Below are 21379 nucleotides of genomic sequence, written 5' to 3'. Positions count from 1 at the left end.
TGCCATGATGTTTCATATTAACTAAATGGTTCAAATGGCTCTGAGCAGTATGGGACTTAACTTCTGAGGCCATCAGTCCCCTAGAACTTAGAACTACTTAAACCTAACTAACCTAAGGACATCACACACATCCATGCCCGAGGCAGGATTCGAACCTGAGACCGTAGCGGTCGCGCGGTCCCAGACTGTTTTTCTTCTTCAGGTAATTGCATATTCCGATTTATTCGTGATATCATCAGTTTGTTTTTGGAACGTCACAAATAATTTACCGAAATAATAAACACAATGAAATCCATAATTTGATCAGAAACCTAGAATGTTTGTATTTTCCGAATTTCATATTTGTTCATAATTGTGTTTTTACTGAAAACATAATCTCAAATCCAGCCTAATAAATAAAATCGATAATTTTATATGTGGTTTATTGTCTTGCCTACTACTACAATATCACCGTACTGCATAACTGTCTTTCCTATTTGTATGGTACTTTGGTAAATAGAAATATAATAAAAGAATTTTATATATAGAATTTGAAAAAAATACAGCAGTAAGAGTTTATACATGTATTATTTAGTTTCAATGGCATATTTGTTCAAACACCAGTAATAACATAGCTTGTATTTAAAAACTTACCTTAAAGTCATAGCCAGCGTTTCAATAGGCTTTATACAGTTTCTGAACGTTTTGGCGTTGCAGAACATTCTTCAGTTTCCCGTGCAATTTATCGAAGAAGCCAACTGACATACAAAAGTAGATGAAAAACTTTCGGTCGTCGTTTCTCAGGTCTACAAATAATGTGTTTGGAAACCCCGGACTTCCTCACGTCTTACATTAATTGAATGAACCCAGCGAAGGCGATTGCGCCTTCGTCTTCTCCGACGTCGATACAGTATCCATAACGCAATACCTTGTTGACGATCCATAATAAAAACTGTACCAGGTCACAATTTGAAGGGAACTGGTGTTCTTGTTTAACGTTTAAAAATCGTTCATTGTGAAAATCAACCGACTACGATTTAAACCCGTACGGTTTTTTCCGTACAGGCGAAATCGTGTAGTGCGCAAGCAGCCTAAGGGGCCCACACCCTAACCATGAAGAACACCTCCATACCGTCACGCCACGTTTTCCGTAATAATTTGTCGGCACTACACATGGTGGCGGATGACATTCTTCAACCATTCACTAAACCCAAACCGTTCCATCGGACTGCAACAGATTACTGTTTGAGTCACCACTCCAAATCATTCGTTTCCAGCAACTGGCAAGTCGCGTCGCTCTACACACCACCTCAAGCAGCGACCAATAGAAATGGCTACAGAAATGCGTGGCTCATCAGGAGCTGCTCGACCATTCTGGCCCATTCTTTTTAAGTCCCTAGGCGCAATCATTGCTCTAGCTGGACGGTTTGTAATACTTTGGAACTCACAAGTGATTCCTGCTGATTTCATGCAATTTATTGCGACCACTCTCCGTAATGCTCGCCGGTGTCCGTCCGTCAGTACGTGAGGTCTGCCGGGTCTTTGTTGAGCTATGGTTATAGAGTCTCATTTCCGATTCGTAGTCTGACCACCTAGGGACTGGGCAGCTTTGGAATGGTTGGAGTATTCCTGATGGATCCGATACTCAGCTGACATAGAGTGTCTGGTCCACGTTCCAAGTCACTAGGACCTGATGGTCGACCCATTCCGCCACTGATGGTTCTCTCCTGACGACAGAAGAATTTGCACCTTCTTTTACACTGACAGCCCTTTTGAGGCAATGTGGGGAGCTACTTGATTCAGAAGTAGCGGTTCCGGTCTCGTAAACTGGCGTACTGCCGGGAGAGCGGTGTGGTGTCAACTTGCCCCTCCATATCCGCCTGTTGGTTGAGGATGACACGGCGGCCGGTCGCTATCGTAGAGCCTTCATGGCCCGTTCGGGTGGAGTTTAGCTTTTGACTGTATGATACACGTGGCTCTCAAATTTTCAGACGTGCAATTTCAAATGAGATACCCCTCTTCACTGCAATTTTTACGACTTTATGGCGAAATAATATATTAAACATTGATGTATACAAGTTATTATTACTGGATTTCAGATCCACCTGTAATGTGAATACGTATATTTCCTATAACCTAAACACGTTTCTACACTTATGTGTCACTGTTCATCACTAACCTCTATTTAGTTCTGTAATATGTAAAAACGTTTTAAGTAATACATATTCTAATGAAATTAGGCTTGTAAGTAGGCTGTTTAGGTTTTTATGTTGGTAACGCCACGTAGCGCTCTGTATGAGAATCACTGGCTGTGCTGTGTGCAGTCTGTGGCTGGTTGGAATTGTTGGAATATTCGCTATTGTAGTGTTGGGCAGTTGTATGTGAACAGCGCGTAGCGTTGCGCAGTTGGAGGTGAGCCGTCAGCAGTGGTGGATGTGGGGAGTGTGATGGCGGGTTTGTTCTCTATCAAAATCTTTCATTTGCTAAGTATGCCTATCAGTAGTTAGTGCCTTCAGTAGTTAGAATCTTTTATTTAGCTGGCAGTATTGGCGCTCGCTGTATTGCAGTAGTTCGAGTAACGAAGATTTTTGTGAGGTAAGTGATTCATGAAAGGTGTAGGTTATTGTTTGTCAGGGCCATTCTTTTGTAGGGATTATTGAAAGTCAGATTGCGTTGCGCTAAAAATATTGTGTGTCAGTTTAGTGTTGATCACAATGGGTAAAGAGCGAAATGTCTGAGTAAGTTCAGTTCTGCTCAGCTGTTTGAAAATCAAATAACGTAAGAGGTTTACCAGCACAGTAATTCATAAAATTTTTCGAAGGGGATGTTTCAGGCTTAAACACAGTTTTTATCTTAATTTCTTCTGCAATATTGGGTTATGTAGGGCAATCTGTTCATTACTGTACATAGGTAGCTTGTCATCTGTTTTTGAATTGCACACATAAACACAGTACAGGTTTTGTTGAGCTTCATTCGTATGTAACGCTTTTTCACTTTCACCGTAGATACAATACAAAGTGATAACATTCTATCAATAAAAGTCTTGCAGTTTCACACTTTGTGAACTTACAACTCGTGGATTTGATTACTAAGGAAATGTGTATCCTGTTTAAAAGCTCGGAGAGATCTACTAGGTGTAGGAATTTTCTGTCGTAGTTACTTCCTCTGTCGTTTACCATGTCACAATTTATGTTCCGCCACATACGCCCTTGTCACACTCACAGTATTCCGCACATGCTTCTCACTTACATCTACAGGTTCAGATGTCAATCCCACAGCTGCCTCTAACGGATTATTGAGGCTTCTCACCTTACTTTACTGAACATACGCACATTGTGTACGAGTTTTCGTGGTTTGATATGATGTGACTTCGAACGATTTTTTTCCGCGGGTGTTCCCGTTCTGTTCATTTTATGAAATATCCCAATAGGTACCATGCAGTGCAGACGAACAAGTGGGTTGCGTGAACATGCTCACCACATTCCGCTCGCCGGATCCTGCGTGATTTCTCCCATTACCCGTCGTTCAGCAACCCGCGCTGTTAGTTCCAGTACTTGCCAGCGCTACAGGTATTTTGGACGAGCGGTCGTGCTGTAAACTACTGGGAAAGACAGCTTGATGGAGAGGCGGTAAACAAAGAGATGTAAGAAACGAGGAAGGTCAATGTCAGACACAGGTACACGTCGTTTCTTTTGTATTTCAGACATTGTGGCAGCAATGTTTCGCATGTTCGTGTTGTACATTCCTGACATCCCAAACGGCCGCCATGTTCTTTGATGGCTGACTGCAACAGATACAGTTGCGCATTTCACAGACGCCCTGCTCGTTTCCGGTCTCTACATCTACATCTGTGTCCATTCTCAGGAAGTCACCTCGTGGTTTGTGGCCGCCGTTTCGTTGTGCACCACTTGCCGCATTCCCGTCTTTCCTGTTCCCGACTAGCAATACTCCAGCAACGGTCGAGTGAGAGACGTTACAAAAATGGGTCTTTTCAAGTAAAAACCTGCTACAGACGTGTCTTGTACACTGGAGCACCAGAGAAACTGGGGCATGCGTATACAAATACAGAGGCATGTAAACAAACTGAATGTGGCGGTGCCGTCGGCAACGCCTATATAAGACAACGAACGTTTGGCGCAGTTGTTAGGTCGGTCACTGCTGCTACGAAGGATTAAGGTGAGTTTGAAGATGGTGTTGTAGTCAGCAAAGGAGCGATGAGACACATCAACTCCGAGGCAGCGATGAAGTGGGGATTTTCCCGTACGACCATTTCATGAGCGTAGCGTGAATATCAGGAATCCGGTAAAACATCATATCTCCGACATAGTTGCAGCCGGAAAAAGATCCTGCAAGAACGGGAACAACGACGACTAAAGAGAATCGTTACACGTGACACAAGTGCAACCCCTCCGCAAATTGCTCCAGATATCAGTGCTGGGCCATCAACAAGTGTCAGCCTGCGAAACATTCAACGAAATATAATCGATTTGGTCTTTCTGAGCCGAAGGCCCACTCGTGTACCGTTGATGACTGCACGACACAAAGCTCTACGCCTCGGCTGGGCCCGTCAACACAAACATTGGACTGTTGATGACTCGAAACTTGTTGCCTGGTCGGACGAGGCTCGTTTCACAGTTTATCGAGTGGATGGACATGTACGGATATGGAAACACCCTCACGAATCCGTGGACCCTGGTTGTCAGGACTGAAATGTTCAAGCTGGTGGAGGCTCTGTAATGGTGTGGGGCGTGTGCAGTTTGAGTCATATGGGACTCCCTACACGTCTACATACGACTGAGGGGTGACACGTAAGTTTCCTGATCACCTGCATCCATTCATGTGTCCATTGTGCATTACGACGGTCTCGAGCAATCCCAGCAGAACAGTGCTCCAGGAAAGTCTTCTGAGTTTAAACACTTCCGCTGCCCACCAAACTCTCCAGACATTAACATTATCGAGCACATTTGGGATGCCTTGCAACGTGCTGTTCAATTGATATCCCCATCTCCTCGTACTCTTAGGGATTTATGGGAAGCCCTGCAGGATTCGTGGTGAGAAAGGAGGCGGGTTCCCTCCAGCACTACTTCAGACATCAGTCGAGTCCACGCTACGTCGTGTTGCGGCACTTCTGCGTGCTCGCGGGAGCCCTACACGATATCCAGCTGGTATACCTTTTTCTTTGGCTCTTCGGTGTATTTGCAATAAATAGTTTCACACAACCACAGTATGTACGGCTACCATTACCCCCAAACATGGCGCCGATATGCAAAACGGAAGGTATGATAGCTGGAAACTGTTATTAGGCACACCGTGACGTGTTCCTCCCACTACACTGATGTGGTGCGTGGAATACTATGAACACTGCTATTTTTTCATGATAAAGCCTTGGATGGCGAAATAAGCTAAACGCTACATAATGAAATGAAGCGTTTATTTCACATGAATATAACAGCCTGCACAAGCAAATTACGTGTTCGATGAAGTTCACAGCGGCTGTGGACACGCGCATGCAAAAGATTTTCACGGGACTGCATCTCGAATCGGTCCAGTCTGAATGTTATCATTTTATTTCAAACGCCCCAGCCTTCTTTCTCATTTTAGCGCCTGTTCCATGTTTTTCTTATCCCACCTCTTCTTCTACTTCTTTTTCTCCCCCTCTTATTTTGCCATCCCTCTTCGTCTTTCCCTTTTCCTCTTCTCTTCCTTTTCCTTTAATCCTTGCGCATTATCTTTTTTTGCCTGCTACAAAGCAGCTCGCAGACAACGTGCTCCTGCTGCCATACCGTAGGCACGCCACTGCATAATTTGAAATATATTTCCGATTAAAAAAAAAAAAAAAAAAGGAAACACGAACAATGCGAAACAGCAGGCAGGTGCCAGACTTTTCTTTTTCCCTTCTGGCGGTGTGCGCCGTCTGTGCCCCCCCCCCCCCCCCCCAGTGGCGGGTTCACTGGCGCATTGCCACGTTCTGTCTCTACCCTGCTCCTATGGCGACTCCGCCAACGCTAGGCAGCAACCAGCCACCACATCTGGGTTTCACAAAGCTCCACTGCCGAACCGCGGCCGTAATCTGTTTACGTCGCCTCCTCGCAGCCGTCTCCGCCTGCCAGGGCTAATTTTTCTCGGTGTTTTTTCAATCAAATTTCCATTCGACCCTCTTCCAACGACTGATGCCAACGAGCCGCCACCTGCAACGCAGTTCGTCTCGAAAATTCGCTCCAGGCTTCTGTTCCAGAGCAGCATATTTAATGAGACGCGCTCGCCTTTGGCAGACAAAATTTTGAGTCTTTACCCAGGAAACGAAGCCGCTCTAATTACGAAATTCTATTAAATATTCACATGATAAGTAGTTAGTGAGACGAGCGCAGTGGTGCGCAGTGGTGCTTACGTTCATACCGGTATTAGACCACAAACTTTGTAGAATTACGAAGTTCCAGCTTCACCCGTAAGTGGTATTAACAGCAATTGATGCGCCACAGCACCTCAAGGGGCGGCGATTTGACGATGAAAAATTTATAACTACCTACTTTAACGAAAATAAAGCACTTAGGCTAAAATCAATGCAGAAATTTCTATATCAATTTCATTTGCGATGCAAGGGTGGCCGAGACACGATAAATAGTGCTCACAAATACACTACTGCCCATTAAAATTGATACACCACGAAGATGACGTGCTACAGAGGAATTTTAACCGACAGCAAGAGGATGCTGTGATATGCAAATGATAAGCGTTTCCGAGCATTCACACAAGGTTGGCGCCGGTCGCGACACCTACAACGTGCTGACGTGAGAAAAGTTTCCAACCGATTTCTCATACACAAACAGCAGTTGACCGGCGTTGCCTGGTGAACCGTTGTTGTGCTTCCTCGTGTAATGAGGAGAAATGCGTACCATCACGTTTCCGACTTTGATAAACTTCGGATTGTAGCCTGTCGCAATTGCGGTTTATCGTATCGCGACATTGCTGCTCGCGTTGGTCGAGATGCAATGACTGTTAGCAGAACATGGAATCGGTGGGTTCAGGAGGGTAATACGGAACGCCGTGCTGGATCCCAACGGCCTCGTATCACTAGCAGTCGAGATGACAGGCATCTTATCCGCATGGCTGTAACGGATCGTGCAGCCACGTCTCGAACCCTGAGTCAACCGATGGGGACATTTGCAAGACAACAACCATCTGCACGAACAGTTCGACGACGTTTGCAGCAGCATGGACTATCAGCTCGGAGACCGTGTCTGCGGTTACCCTTGACGCTGTATCACAGACAGGAGCGCCTGCGATGGTGTACTCAACGACGAACCTGGCAAAACATCATTTTTTGGGATGAATCCAGGTTCTGTTTACAGCAGGGGCGGGCAGGAATCCTGCACGTGTGCGGTGCACTTGCACGCGTGCAGTTAACAGGTGTTCTGCGTGCACACAGGGGCAAGCTGGCCACCCGCTTACCTCCCCTCCCCACCATACCTTCTGTCCGCTCCTTCCTCGGTAATGCGTTTTGTTTCCTAGCTTCCTTTATTGAATGATGGAGTAAGGTTAGTAGGAGTACTTGAAAGAAATCATGGTTTGAAAGAGTACATATTGACTACGATACGTTTTATTTAATTATCACAGGTGGAGTTTACAATACGTTTAATATCTGGAACAAAACTTCTACATACAGACAAACGCAAACAGTTACGTAAATTTTCATCACTTATGTTTGCTCTTAACCGAGGCTTATTAATTCAGCAAATGGTTTTCCAGCTCTCGCGATATTAAGTGCAATTTTATAACTTGCACGTCCGCTGGCCTATTATTGTTGTCATCCTGAAAAATTGAAAACAGTGCTCCATAAAATGTTAAATCAGTGGGATGACAGACATGGCGAAAGAAAGTCGCAGATCTCTCGTGACAACAGCAACTAGGACAGATTCATCTAATATCGTCAGATCGCTCTTCTTAAGCTCAGTCAGTTTCCCCATCCGCTCAGAATCCGACAATAAATTGTACTCGTCCTTGTGATATTTATTATAATGGCCTTCAATACTAAACTTCCGTTGACCAGTGAGAATGCTGCCACATATTAAACATTTCGAATTTTCAAGTTGTTGCACAAAGAAAAAATGATTCTCCCATTACTTTTGAAAAGATAGCAAATCTCCAATTCTCCGTTTCTTTGTTTTACTCTGCATTTTCCGGTTCTTGAAATAGAACGTTCACTACGTAGTGATCGCTTCACATCAACGCCCGCGGCTTAGCCTGGCACTACACTGCCGCAACCTGCCGGCTGTCGCCAACTGCCCCATTCGACGCCTGCACGCGAGCAGCACACGTGCAGCGCTGTGCGCTCATGTGCAGCGTGCAACGTCTGCCCGCCCCTGGTTTACAGCATCCTGATGGTCGCATTCGTGTTTGGCGACATCGCGGTGAACGCACATTGGAAGCGTGTATTCGTCGTTGCCATAATGGCGTATCACCCGGCGTGATGGAATGGGGTGCCATTGGTTACAAGCTTCGGTCATCTCTTGTTCGCATTGACGGCACTTAGAACAGTGGACGTTACATTTCAGATGTGTTACGATCCGTGGTACTACCCTTCATTCGATCCCTTCGAAACCCTACATTTCAACAGGATAATGCACGACCGCATGTTGCTGGTCCTGTACTGGCCTTTCTGGATACAGAAAATGTTCGGCTGCTGCCCTGGCCAGCACGTTCTCCAGATCTCTCACCAATTGAAAACCTCTGGTCAATGGTGGCCGAGCAACTGGCTCGTCACAAAACGCCAGTCACTACTCCTGATGAACAGTGGTATCGTGCTGAAGCTGCATGGGCAGCTGTACCTGTACACGCCATCCAAGCTCTGTTTGACTCATTGTCCAGGCGTATCAAGGCCGTTATTACGGCCAGAGGTGGTTGTTCTGGGTAGTGAATTCTCAACATCTATGCACCCAAAATGAAAATGTAATCACATGTCAGTTGTAGTATAATATATTTGTCCAATGAATACCCGTTTTCACCTGCATTTCTTCTTGGTGTAGCAATTTTAATCGCAGGTGGTGTTGGTATAGAGGGATTGTTCCTCACTTTTGTGAGTAGATACCTAGTTAAATTAAAAGCTACCTATTACCATAGAGATGGCGATGTGCGTTACCAACCAAGTTTTTGTATGAATTGGAACACTTTCATGTGCACGGTTATATCTGAAAGATGAAGTACTTCGTCGACTATATGCCAGCGCCTGGCAGCTTGAAGTCACACAACTGCTGCGAAAACCCCAGTTAGGTTCGTCTGTTCACAACTTACCTTATTAGCAGAAGATTTTATAAAGCAGCTGGGGCAAGCAGTGAACACAAAGGCTACCCCACGTGCTTCCGCTACACAGGGTGACAATGACTGAACTCTATGAAATAAAATCGTCATAACTTCTGAACGGTTTACGTCATGGCGCTCAAACTGCCCGGTTGACCGCGGGGAATGATGGGAATGTTGGGAACTAGTTTGCGTATGCGCACGCGCCTTGTTGTCGGCCACTTTCATTTGGATGGGTTCGTCAAAAAGCGAAATTGGCGCATTTCGGGGACTGACAATCCGCATTTTGCGATCGGGAAGTCTCTTCACCCTCAACGGGTGGCTGTGTGGTGTGCAGTGTCCAGTCAAGGTGTGATAGTCCTTGATGGGACAGTGACTACCGAATGGTAGGTGAAGGTTTTGGAAGACGATGTCATCACCATTATCCAAAGTGACCCTGATTTCGACAAGATGTGATTCATGCAAGACGGAGCTCGACCCCGTCGAAGCAGGAATGTTGGGTATCTCCATGTATACAGCCGACACTTATTACCGCTTTATGTAGGTAGTGTGAACGAATTCGACAGCGATATCGAAGTGGATTTATCATTTTCCTGTCACTTTAAGCATTTGATGAATGAACTTCATAAAATCTATTACAAATTGTGGAGCGGAGCCGCGTGGGATTAACCGAGCGGTCTTAGGCGCTGCAGTCACAGACTCTGCGGCTGGTCCCGGGGGAGGTTCGAGTCCTCCCTGGGGCATGGGTGTGTGTGTTTGTCCTTAGGATAATTTAGGTTAAGTAGTGTGTAAGTTAGGGACTGATGACCTTAGCAGTTAAGTCCCATAAGATTTCACACACATTTTTTGTGGAGCGGACTACATTGTTAAGGCCAATTTTAAATATACTGTTTTGGGATATGTTCAAGTTGCTTTTCCTCTAATGCTACCACCAACTGTATCGGCTATGAATACATGTGGAACGGTATTCGTAGTCTTTCCACTAAAACTTTTAAGCCTGAAACATCAGTCTAGATTTTTAGATTGCAGAAAGTGCTTCCAAGCGATGACATTCAAGGTCTGCAGTTTTCGCTTTGGTCAGGCATGGTGTCGCAAGGTAGTCGGACGTGGGCTTTGTTCTGAATATACCAATTCTCAGTCAAAGTTCCTAAAGTTTCTCATATATATGTTTGATTCAAGTTTTCTGTCTCCAAGCACAGTTGGCGATGCGTTCATAAGAGTTTCATAGTATTGCTCCCAATCAGTGTTACGTGCTTGAAAACTGTGTAAGTAAAGATACTAAATTTCGCACTAATTTGTGGGCCAGTATACCAACAGATGAAATCATATCTACAGATAGTGTGGAGTCGTTTCATCGACGTTTAAAACAATAATTTTACAAACCCAGTCCTTCGGTCGACGAGTTTACAAAAGTTCTAAATCAACTGCAGACTGAAACTTATCTGTGCTTTAACATGGTACACTGTAAAAGAAAGCCGTCCGGAGTGGCAGAGCGGTTCTAGGAGCTTCAGTCTGGAACCGCGCGACCGCTACGGTCGCAGGTTCGAATCCTGCCTCGGGCATGGATGTGTGTGATGTCCTTAGGTTAGTTAGGTTTAAGTAGTTCCAAGTTCTAGAGGACTGATGACCTCAGATGTTAAGTCCCATAGTGCTCAGAGCCATTTTTTTTTTTTTTGTAAGAGAAAAATAAATAGGCGCGACCGTGAAAATCATCGTGTTTCTTACTGAATTGTGGGACGAATATCAGGGTAGTGAATTATCATTACTGGAGTACGTAAAAAGAATTGCACATCGGTTCCAGCCCATCCCACTCTAGGACAAGTTTCTCGTGGGGCCAGCAGTGTGCTGCGCTGTTCTTTTGTACACTTCATATTTGCGGTAGTGAGTTCTAATACTTTTCGGTAAAGGTATGTGCAGTTTTGTGGTAATGAAAATAGAATTTTGTTTTGCGGAAATGTAGTCTGCCATATAAATCTCCCTTGGGCTATTCCCGAATTTACCTTTATAACGGTGGATTTCATGCAGCTAAGAACCTATTGAGTCACACCTGCTAAGAACGTCAGTACCCAGTTACAAATGTGGACGATACTAAGAAGGCCTTAACCTAGTCACAAATGTGGCCCCATACTGTATTTGTGGCCCGATACAGTGAAAGCTTCAGTAAACGACATTGCGGAACTCTGTGCCGAATGCCTTCGGGACGTTGAGGAAAACAAAATGAAACTGGGCAACTTTGTCTGCACTGGGTCCGTGTTTTATAGCAGACTGACGTCAACGATATAGGCCTGTGGTTACGTTCATTTGACCGATGACTCTTACTGATAGCGGGAACGACCTGATAATTTTTTACATTCGCTTAGTTTCTCCAGCAGTCCACAATATACTGCTGCCGGGAGTGGAGCAAATTCTTTTCTAATATTTCTATAGACTCTTTCCACTTTTCAGCAGTTTAATTAGATTTATCATTTTGATTTCAACTGTTCTTAATATCTGTCACTTTGGTGTTCGTGAGACACTGGGGAGACAGTGAATTATCGGGAACCGAATTGAGTATTTCGGCTTCCCCTTTGTTGCATTCCATTTTTAACAGCTGAACAGATGAATTTCATCCACGTACCGCCTGCGTTACGTTATTCCAAAACATAGGATAATTTGTCTGATAGTTACCAATTCATGTTACCCTTCTCACAATTCATTCTTTACGCTGATTTCAGCTTCATTCAGCTTTCGTTTGTCAGTTAACACTTCGCTTAAATAGGCAATGAAGCTCCCTATGTTTCTGTAGTAAGTCTGTAACGCGGCCTTTGCATCAAAACGAACGCCTGACATACAGATACTGTCGTATTCGTAGGAAGAAGAAATAATATTTTCCAAGATTTTTGTTTTGTATATGTTAAGCAATAGGCGAGAGATGCGCTAAATGGACACTCAGCACTCCGCAAAGGCGCTTAAACAATACGCCTGAAGCAAAGATTGTAGGAATGTATTTCAGGGATGACCTAGCAAATAACTACTTCGCTTTGTGAACGTAGAATGAATCATGGAAACTACAAGCAACTAACATAAATATCAAGAGACAGGAGAAGTTGAAAAATAAGAAGGTACAGATGCGATTAAGGAAGAAAGCAATGATGATCTTCTCCGTATGAATGTAGTGTCTCTAAATCGAGTTCCACTTGAAGCAATATCTGAACTACACGTACATGACATAAGAGACTTTTAAGTAGTATCGCAAAGAAAACCACGCAATGAATACCTTTACTCGTATATAAATATGCTCCTGTGCAGCACCTTTGTAACTGAGTAAAGAAGGGAAAGCTGAATGATGGAAGGAATATATAGAGCGTCTATATAAGGGAGAGGAACTTGAAGGCAATGTTACAGAAACGGAAGAGGACATTGGTGAGAATGAGATGGGAGATATCATACTGCGAGAAGAATTTGACAGAGCACTGAAAGACCTAAGTCGAAATAAGGCCCCTGGAGTAGACGACCTTGTCTCAGAACTACCGACGGTCTTGGGAGAGTGAGCCACGGCAGAAATCTTCCCGGCTGGTCCCGGCGGAGGTTCGAGTCTTCCCTCGGGCATGGGTGTGTGTGTTTGTCCTTAGGATGATTTAGGTTAAGTAGTGTGTAAGCTTAGGGACTGATAACCTTAGCAGTTAAGTCCCATAAGATTTCACACACATTTGAACATTTTTGAGAAATCTTCCGTCTGGTGCGCAAGATGCATGAGACATGCGAAATACCCTCAGACGTCAAGAAAAAATAATAATTCGAATTCCAAAGAAAGCATGTGCTGACAGGTGCGAATATTATCGAATCTGTCAGTTTAATAAGTCATGGTTGCAAAGAACTAATTCCTTACTGAAGAATGGAAAAACAGGTAGAAGCCGACCATGGGGAAGTACTGACCCTAAAACTCCTGTAAGAAGATAGCATAAAGAAAAGCAAATATACATTGGTAGCATTTTGTAGACTTAGGGAAAGCCTTTGACAATGTTGACCGCAATACCCTCTTTGAAATTCTGAAGGTACCACAGGGAGCGACAGGCTATTTAGAACTTGTAAAGAAACCAGCCGGCAGTTACAAGAGCCGAATGGCATGAAAGGGAAGTAGTGGTCGAGAAGGGAGTGAGACAGGGTTGTAGCCTATCTCAGATGTTATTCTAACTGTATTTTGAGTAATCAGCAAAAGAAACCAAAGTAAGTTTGGTGTAGGAATTAAAGTTCAACGAGAAGAAATTAAAACTTCGTCGATGACAACGTAATTCTATTGGGGACAGTGAATGACTTGGAGGAGCAGTTGAACAGAATGGACAGTGTTCTAGGAGGTAGGAAATATATGTACATCCACCAAAGAAAAGGAAGGATAATGGAACGTAGCAGAGTTGAATCAGGTGATGCTGAGAGTTACATAACGAAATGAGACAAAGTAGTAGATGAGTTTTGCTATTCGGGCAGCAAAATAACTGATGTTCGCTGTAATAGAGAGGATATACAATGTAGGCTGGCAATAGCAAGAAAACCGTTTCGGAAGAAGACAGATTTGTTGACATTGAATGTAGATTTAAGTGTTAGAAAGTATTTTCTGAAAGTATTTGTGTGGAGTGCGGCCTTGTATGAAAATGAAACGTGGACGACACGCAGTTAAGACAGAAGAGAGGAGAAGCATTGGAAATGAGTTGCTACAAAAGAAAGCTGAAGATAAGATGGATAGATGACGTTAACAAATGAGGAGGCATTGAACAGAATTGCTGAGAAAAGAAATTTGCAGCACAATCTGACCAGAAGAAGGGCTCAGTTTAGTATTGCAGGGAACTGTGTGTTTGTATTTGGGGGTAAAAGACGGAGAACAAGAGATAAATTCAGAAAGAAGATGCGGCCTACAGTAGTTATTCGGAGATGAAGAGGCTTGCACGGGATGGAGTAGCATGGATAGCTGCGTAATATCAGTCATAGATCTGAAGACAACAACTACAGGCAGGGAATTATTTTGCCATTTGTGAGACGTCAGTTTCGGAAGAAAAATACCTCCAGGGTGTCGAGAGAGATGCCCAGAAGGTGCTTTTCCATTTTGCTTTCAGATTTCCCTTTCCAATCAAAAAATGGCTCAAATGACTCTGAGCACTATGGGACTAAACTTTTGAGGTCATCAGTCCCCTAGAACTTAGAACTACTTAAACCTAACTAACCTAAGGACATTACACACATCCATGCCCGAGGCTAGATTCGAACCTGCGACCGTAGCGGTCCCGCGGTTCCAGACTGAAGCGCCTAGAACCTGCCGGCCACACCAGCCGGCTCCTTTCCAGTCAGTCTTGGGTTTTATATACCCAGAGCAGTGATCACGGATTGCAGTACCACTATTTTTAGCAGTTTCTGAGCTATAGTCTATCTTAATTAAAATTACCTTAATGAAAGGTACTGCTCATGGAAATTAATGGATTGCTTACAAGATTTATCGAGAGAATGTATATGCGTAATGGTGTATTTGAAATTTTTAGTCACTTATACAATTATCGTGCATGGTGGGTGTAGGTGAGCACCGCAAATTATTCCTATGCCACGCATATTTGCAAATGCAAACTTTTTTCTTGAAATTGTTCTGCCTCAAAAAATAAACGTGCAGAAGTGAAAAGGATTAAACAAGAATATTTCATTTGGTTGCTACGCATATTTGCAAATGCAAACTTTTTTCTTAAAATTGTTCTGCCTCTGAAAATAAATGTGCAGAAGTGAAACGGATTAAACCAGAATATTTCATTTGGTTGTCATCAAAATATATGTCTAGACTCGTGTATTTTGGTCATTCTGCATTAATTATTTGCTTGTGGTATTGCACTTAATTTGTTATTCTTGGCTTTAAGGTTTTTCTTAATGTTAGGATACGTCGAGTGAATTCTTTAAAACCGCTGCCTACAAATTTGCTTCATGTATTTTAAAATGAAGGTTGCTTACTTACTGTAAGTGAGCTAGTAATAAGTGGCCACCTCATTTAGAATAGCAACACGAGGCCACCGATAGACAGGTAAATCATACCCTCAGTCTACGAGAGACTGTACGAAGGTTACCTTGTAGATCTGAACTTGTAGCTCACATCTGTGATCAGGAACTACACAGCACCAACACCCCCTCCCCCCCCCCCACACACACAAAGCACACAACCCTCACCTTACATCTCATCCACCTCCCCATTTGCCAGTCAAATTCCGATGCTGGAAACTAATTCATCAACTGGTGCCGACCCCGACGCTTCGGACACAATGGGCTACACTCTAATATTTGTTAATCACTAGAGTGGCAGGGGCAGGACACATCATAATATAGATAATATTTCATTTCTGTGGTAAGCAACACTGCCACACTCAATACAGAGAACATAGTATTTATGTGAGTTTTTCGTTTAAGTTTATGAATCGGTATATGCCTCTAGAGCATTCTTTCGGGAAAGTGGTAGAGACAGCGAGGAAATTAGGTTCTTCCGAGACAAATTTCCTTATTACCTGGCGACGTTATATCGTCCCGAGCTCGTCTTTATTGCACCCTCGCAATTCGCGTCGAGATTTTATTACGACAAGCAGGAGACAATTTCTTGACGAATGGAACACAACCCCTCCAGAGCTCGGCGTCTTTACTATTGTGGAAGTGTTCAGCCCTTCGGTGTAAGATATTTACACTGTCGTCGAGGTACTGAGGCTGCGTACATCGAACCGTGTGAATATTCTCTGCTTACAAGTTTTTCTGAAAAGTGCAGTGCATCTGCGGAAAATTACATTATACATTGCGTGTACATGAAGCAGTTTGTACGTTATTAACACTACGCGTGTTGAAAACTGTTCCAGCCAGGCAAGTGGTTTCGTCCACATATTTATTTTTATTATTTCACTTATCGTCTGGTTCATGTGTGCTGTACTCCAGTTATGATACGCAAACTTCTCTTCTCGTCTATGTGTGCTATACTCCAATTAAAAAGATGATACGCAAACTTCTCTTTCATGCTGAAGAAAAATTGTGGTTTAACACGGCGAACATACAAAATTCATAGTCGGATTACAGTAACGCAAGCGGGGATAATATATGTTTATGTGTTAGGGTGAATTTGTGTGAGAGTTCAGGTATCAGATATTCAGAAATAAAAGTATTCTTGCTAAGCCAAAGACTGTAGAACTAAGGGGATAGCCGGCCGGTGTGGCCGAGCGGTTCTAGGTGCTTCAGTCCCGAACCGCGCGACTGCTACGGTCGCAGGTTCGAATCCTGCCTCAGGCATCGATGTGTATGTTGTCCTTAGGTTAGTAAGTTTTAAGTAGTTCTAAGTTCTAAGGGACTGATGACCTCAGATGTTAAGTCCCATAGTGCTCAGAGCCATTAGAACTAAGGGGATGACTGACTTACCTTCTAACGCTATTAACCTTAATCTTCATTTTTATTTTGAGGGTAAATATAAAGAGCGTGTCACAAAAGATTGAATACCTGAGCTGTCCCGTCGAGATTAAGGTTAGAAGATAAGGTGTTACAAAAAGGTACGGTCAAACTTTCAGGAAACATTCCTCACGCACAAAGAAAGAGAATATGTTATGTGGACATGTGTCCGGAAACGGTTACTTTACATGTTAGAGCTCATTTTATTACTTCTCTTCAAATCACATTAATGATGGAATGGAAACACACAGCAACAGAACGTACCAGCGTGACTTCAAACACTTTGTTACAGGAAATGTTCAAAATGTCCTCCGTTAGCGAGGATACATGCATCCACCCTCCGTCGCATGGAATCTCTGATGCGCCGATGCAGCCCTGGAGAATGGCGTATTGTGTCACAGCCGTCCACAATACCAGCACGAAGAGTCTCTACATTTGGTACCGGGGTTGCGTAGACAAGAGCTTTCAAATGCCCCCATAAATGAAAGTCAAGAGGATTGAGGTCAGGAGAGCGTGGAGGCCATGGAATTGGTCCGCCTCTACCAATCCATCGGTCACCGAATCTGTTGCTGAGAAGCGTACGAACACTTCGACTGAAATGTGCAGGATCTCCATCGTGCATGAACCACATGTTGTGTCGTAGTTGTAAAGGCACATGTTCTAGCAGCACAGGTAGACTATCCCGTATGAAATCATGATAACGTGCTCCATTGAGCGTAGGTGGAAGAACATGGGGCCCAATCAAGACATCACCAACAATGCCTGCTTGATGCTAGTACTGTAGAGCAACGAGTCGCATGTCAACACAAGCACCGAAGTCAACATTACCTTCCTTCAATTGGGCCAACTGGCGGTGAATCGAGGAAGTACAGTACATACTGACGGTACTAAAATGAGCTCTAACATGGAAATTAAGCGTTTCCGGACACATGTCCTCGTAACATCTTTTCTTTATTTGTGTGTGAGGAATGTTTCCTGAAAGTTTGGCCGTACCTTTTTGTAACACCCTATATTGTGATCTCCGCCACCGTTCGACGGTAACTCACAGAGCGGGTGGCAGGACTAGCAGTGGCGAATATATAAAGCGTGTTTGGAAGACGTGGAAAACTGTGCAGTCGTTGTCGTAATATGAAAACGGAGCAATTTATCTGACATCCAAAAGGGTGTCGTAATAGGATTTCGGATAAGGGTGGAAACATTTCCGAAAACTGTTCGCGTGCAGCCGTGGTTAAACTGTACCGTACATGACAAAGTCACACTACCGAAAACCGGCGCAGAGGCAAGTGTGGTGCACCACGGCCCGTGGATGACAGGGGTGGACGTGTGAATGTTGAGCAAACGACCGCCCAAGTGAACCAACTGCCTGCCATCAGTGTCTGCCCAATAACCGCTTGGCGAACGTTGCAGCGTGCGGGCCTTTGCAGCAGGCGCCTTGTCCATGTGCCCATTCTAACTGCTGTTCATCTGCGACTGAGGAGTGCCGCATATAGACATCCACCGACTGGCGACAGGTGGTCTAGTCGGTCGGAGGAGGGAGCGTTATGGTCTAGAGAATGTTTTCGTCGCATTCCGTGGGTTACTTTGTCATTCTGGGAAGTCACAGTGGATCAACAGAAGTATGAAACATCCTGGCAGATTAAAACTGTGTGCCGGACCGAGACTCGAACTCGGGACCTTTGCCTTTCGCGGGCAAGTGCTCTACCAACTGAGCTACCCAAGAACGACTCACGAACCGTCCTCACAGCTTTAATTCCGCCAGTACCTCGTCTCCTACCTTCCAAACTTCACAGAAGCTCTCCTGCGAACCTTTCAGAACTAGCACTCTTGGAACAAAGGATATTGCGGAGACATGGCTTAGCCACAGCCTGGGGGTTGTTTACAGAATGTAATTTTCACTCTACAGCGGAGTGTGCGCTGATATTATTTATAATATCCTTTCTTCCAGGCGTGCTAGTTCTGCAAGGTTCGCAGGAGAGCTTCTGCGAAGTTTGGAAGTTAGGAGATGAGGTACTGGCGGAATTAAAGGTGTGAGGACGGAGCGTGAGTCGTGCTTTGGTAGGTCAGTTGGTAGAGCACTTGCCCGCGAAAGGCAAAGGTCCCGAGTTCGAGTCTCGGTCCGGCACACAGTTTTAATCTGCCAGGAAGTTTCACATCAGCGCACACTCCGCTGCAGAGTGAAAATCTCATTCTGAACACCAGTATGCATCTATCGTAGTGGACTATCTCCTCCCCTACATGCAGCTTTTTTCCTCTTCATGATGTTACCTACCAGCAGCACAATGCAACGGGTCACACAGCTCGCAGTGTGCGTGCGTGGTTCGAAGACCACCAGGATTTCGCGCCGTGGCTGCTCGACCGAGAAACCTCGTGCAGCTGGCCACGGCAGTGGAGTAGGCGTGGCTCCACATTCCTGTCGGTACCTTCCAGAATCTCACTGACTCTCTTCCTGCACGTCTCGGAGCGCACCACGCGGCCAAAGGTTGTTATTCAGGGTTTTGGCAGTTGGTCGCATTAATGTGATTTGACAGTAAAACATCGGTGATGGAACGTAATCCAACTCAGTTAGCTGGTGTTGAGGGAATTCGGTTAGGGACTGAGAAACTAAAAGTAGTTTCAGCCGAAAAATATCTGACGACGGTGGAAGTAAATGCGATAAAGGATGTGGACTGGCTGTGCAACAAAGCTTTCCTGAAAAAGGGAAATATGTTAACATGTAACGTAAATCTAAATTTTGGGAAGTTCTGTCTCGAAGGGTTTGTTTGGAGTTCAGCCTTATATGAAAATCAGACGTAGACGAGAAACATTGTGTGTGTGAAATCTTATGGGACTTAACTGCTAAGGTCATCAGTCCCTAAGCTTACACACTACTTAACCTAAATTACCCTAAGGACAAACACACACACCCATGCCCGAGGGAGGACTCGAACCTCCGCCGGGACCAGCTGCACAGTCCTTGACTGCAGCGGCTTAGACCTCTCGCGACAAACATTACAGAGAAGAACGGTGTACTTCTTTATAAATGTGGTGCTACAGAAGGCTCTGGTAATGGACGGAAGTTTTTGGGGTAAAAGTTGCAGGTACTGAATACAGAAGACAAACTCAGATGCTTGTAGGGTGCAGTAGTTATGCTGACATGAAAAGTCTTGCACAGGATATTCGTAGAATTGCGTGGGAGGCTACGTCAGGATGTTTTTCGGACTGTAGATTACAACAACATCTGTGGACAGTGCAAATACTGGAACCTTATCGCTACGCCATAGCAGTGGAGTATTTCGTGTCAAGTTACTAACGATATATATAAAAGCTAAGAAAAGTTCGTCCTCCATAAATGCGTATGGAAGATTATAAAAAAAAAATGCATCTGTAGTTATATCACATTGGTCAATACTCACAATTAACCCCCCAAATGACAAAATTTTGCATCCTGCATAAAAGTGAAATATACACTCCTGGAAATTGAAATAAGAACACCGTGAATTCATTGTCCCAGGTAGGGGAAACTTTATTGACACATTCCTGGGGTCAGATACATCACATGATCACACTGACAGAACCACAGGCACATAGACACAGGCAACAGAGCATGCACAATGTCGGCACTAGTACAGTGTATATCCACCTTTCGCAGCAATGCAGGCTGCTGTTCTCCCATGGAGACGATCGTAGAGATGCTGGATGTAGTCCTGTGGAACGGCTTGCCATGCCATTTCCACCTGGCGCCTCAGTTGGACCAGCGTTCGTGCTGGACGTGCAGACCGCGTGAGACGACGCTTCATCCAGTCCCAAACATGCTCAATGGGGGACAGATCCGGAGATCTTGCTGGCCAGGGTAGTTGACTTACACCTTCTAGAGCACGTTGGGTGGCACGGGATACATGCGGACGTGCATTGTCCTGTTGGAACAGCAAGTTCCCTTGCCGGTCTAGGAATGGTAGAACGATGGGTTCGATGACGGTTTGGATGTACCGTGCACTATTCAGTGTCCCCTCGGCGATCACCAGTGGTGTACGGCCAGTGTAGGAGATCGCTCCCCACACCATGATGCCGGGTGTTGGCCCTGTGTGCCTCGGTCGTATGCAGTCCTGATTGTGGCGCTCACCTGCACGGCGCCAAACACGCATACGACCATCATTGGCACCAAGGCAGAAGCGACTCTCATCGCTGAAGACGACACGTCTCCATTCGTCCCTCCATTCACGCCTGTCGCGACACCACTGGAGGCGGGCTGCACGATGTTGGGGCGTGAGCGGAAGACGGCCTAACGGTGTGCGGGACCGTAGCCCAGCTTCATGGAGACGGTTGCGAATGGTCCTCGCCGATACCCCAGGAGCAACAGTGTCCCTAATTTGCTGGGAAGTGGCGGTGCGGTCCCCTACGGCACTGCGTAGGATCCTACGGTCTTGGCGTGCATCCGTGCGTCGCTGCGGTCCGGTCCCAGGTCGACGGGCACGTGCACCTTCCGCCGACCACTGGCGACAACATCGATGTACTGTGGAGACCTCACGCCCCACGTGTTGAGCAATTCGGCGGTACGTCCACCCGGCCTCCCGCATGCCCACTATACGCCCTCGCTCAAAGTCCGTCAACTGCACATACGGTTCACGTCCACGCTGTCGCGGCATGCTACCAGTGTTAAAGACTGCGATGGAGCTCCGTATGCCACGGCAAACTGGCTGACACTGAC

The sequence above is a fragment of the Schistocerca nitens genome, chromosome 8 (assembly GCF_023898315.1).
Source record: "Schistocerca nitens isolate TAMUIC-IGC-003100 chromosome 8, iqSchNite1.1, whole genome shotgun sequence".
Classification (NCBI taxonomy): domain Eukaryota; kingdom Metazoa; phylum Arthropoda; class Insecta; order Orthoptera; family Acrididae; genus Schistocerca; species Schistocerca nitens.
The sequence above is the reverse complement of the archived record's forward strand: the minus strand, read 5'-3'. Positions refer to the sequence as shown.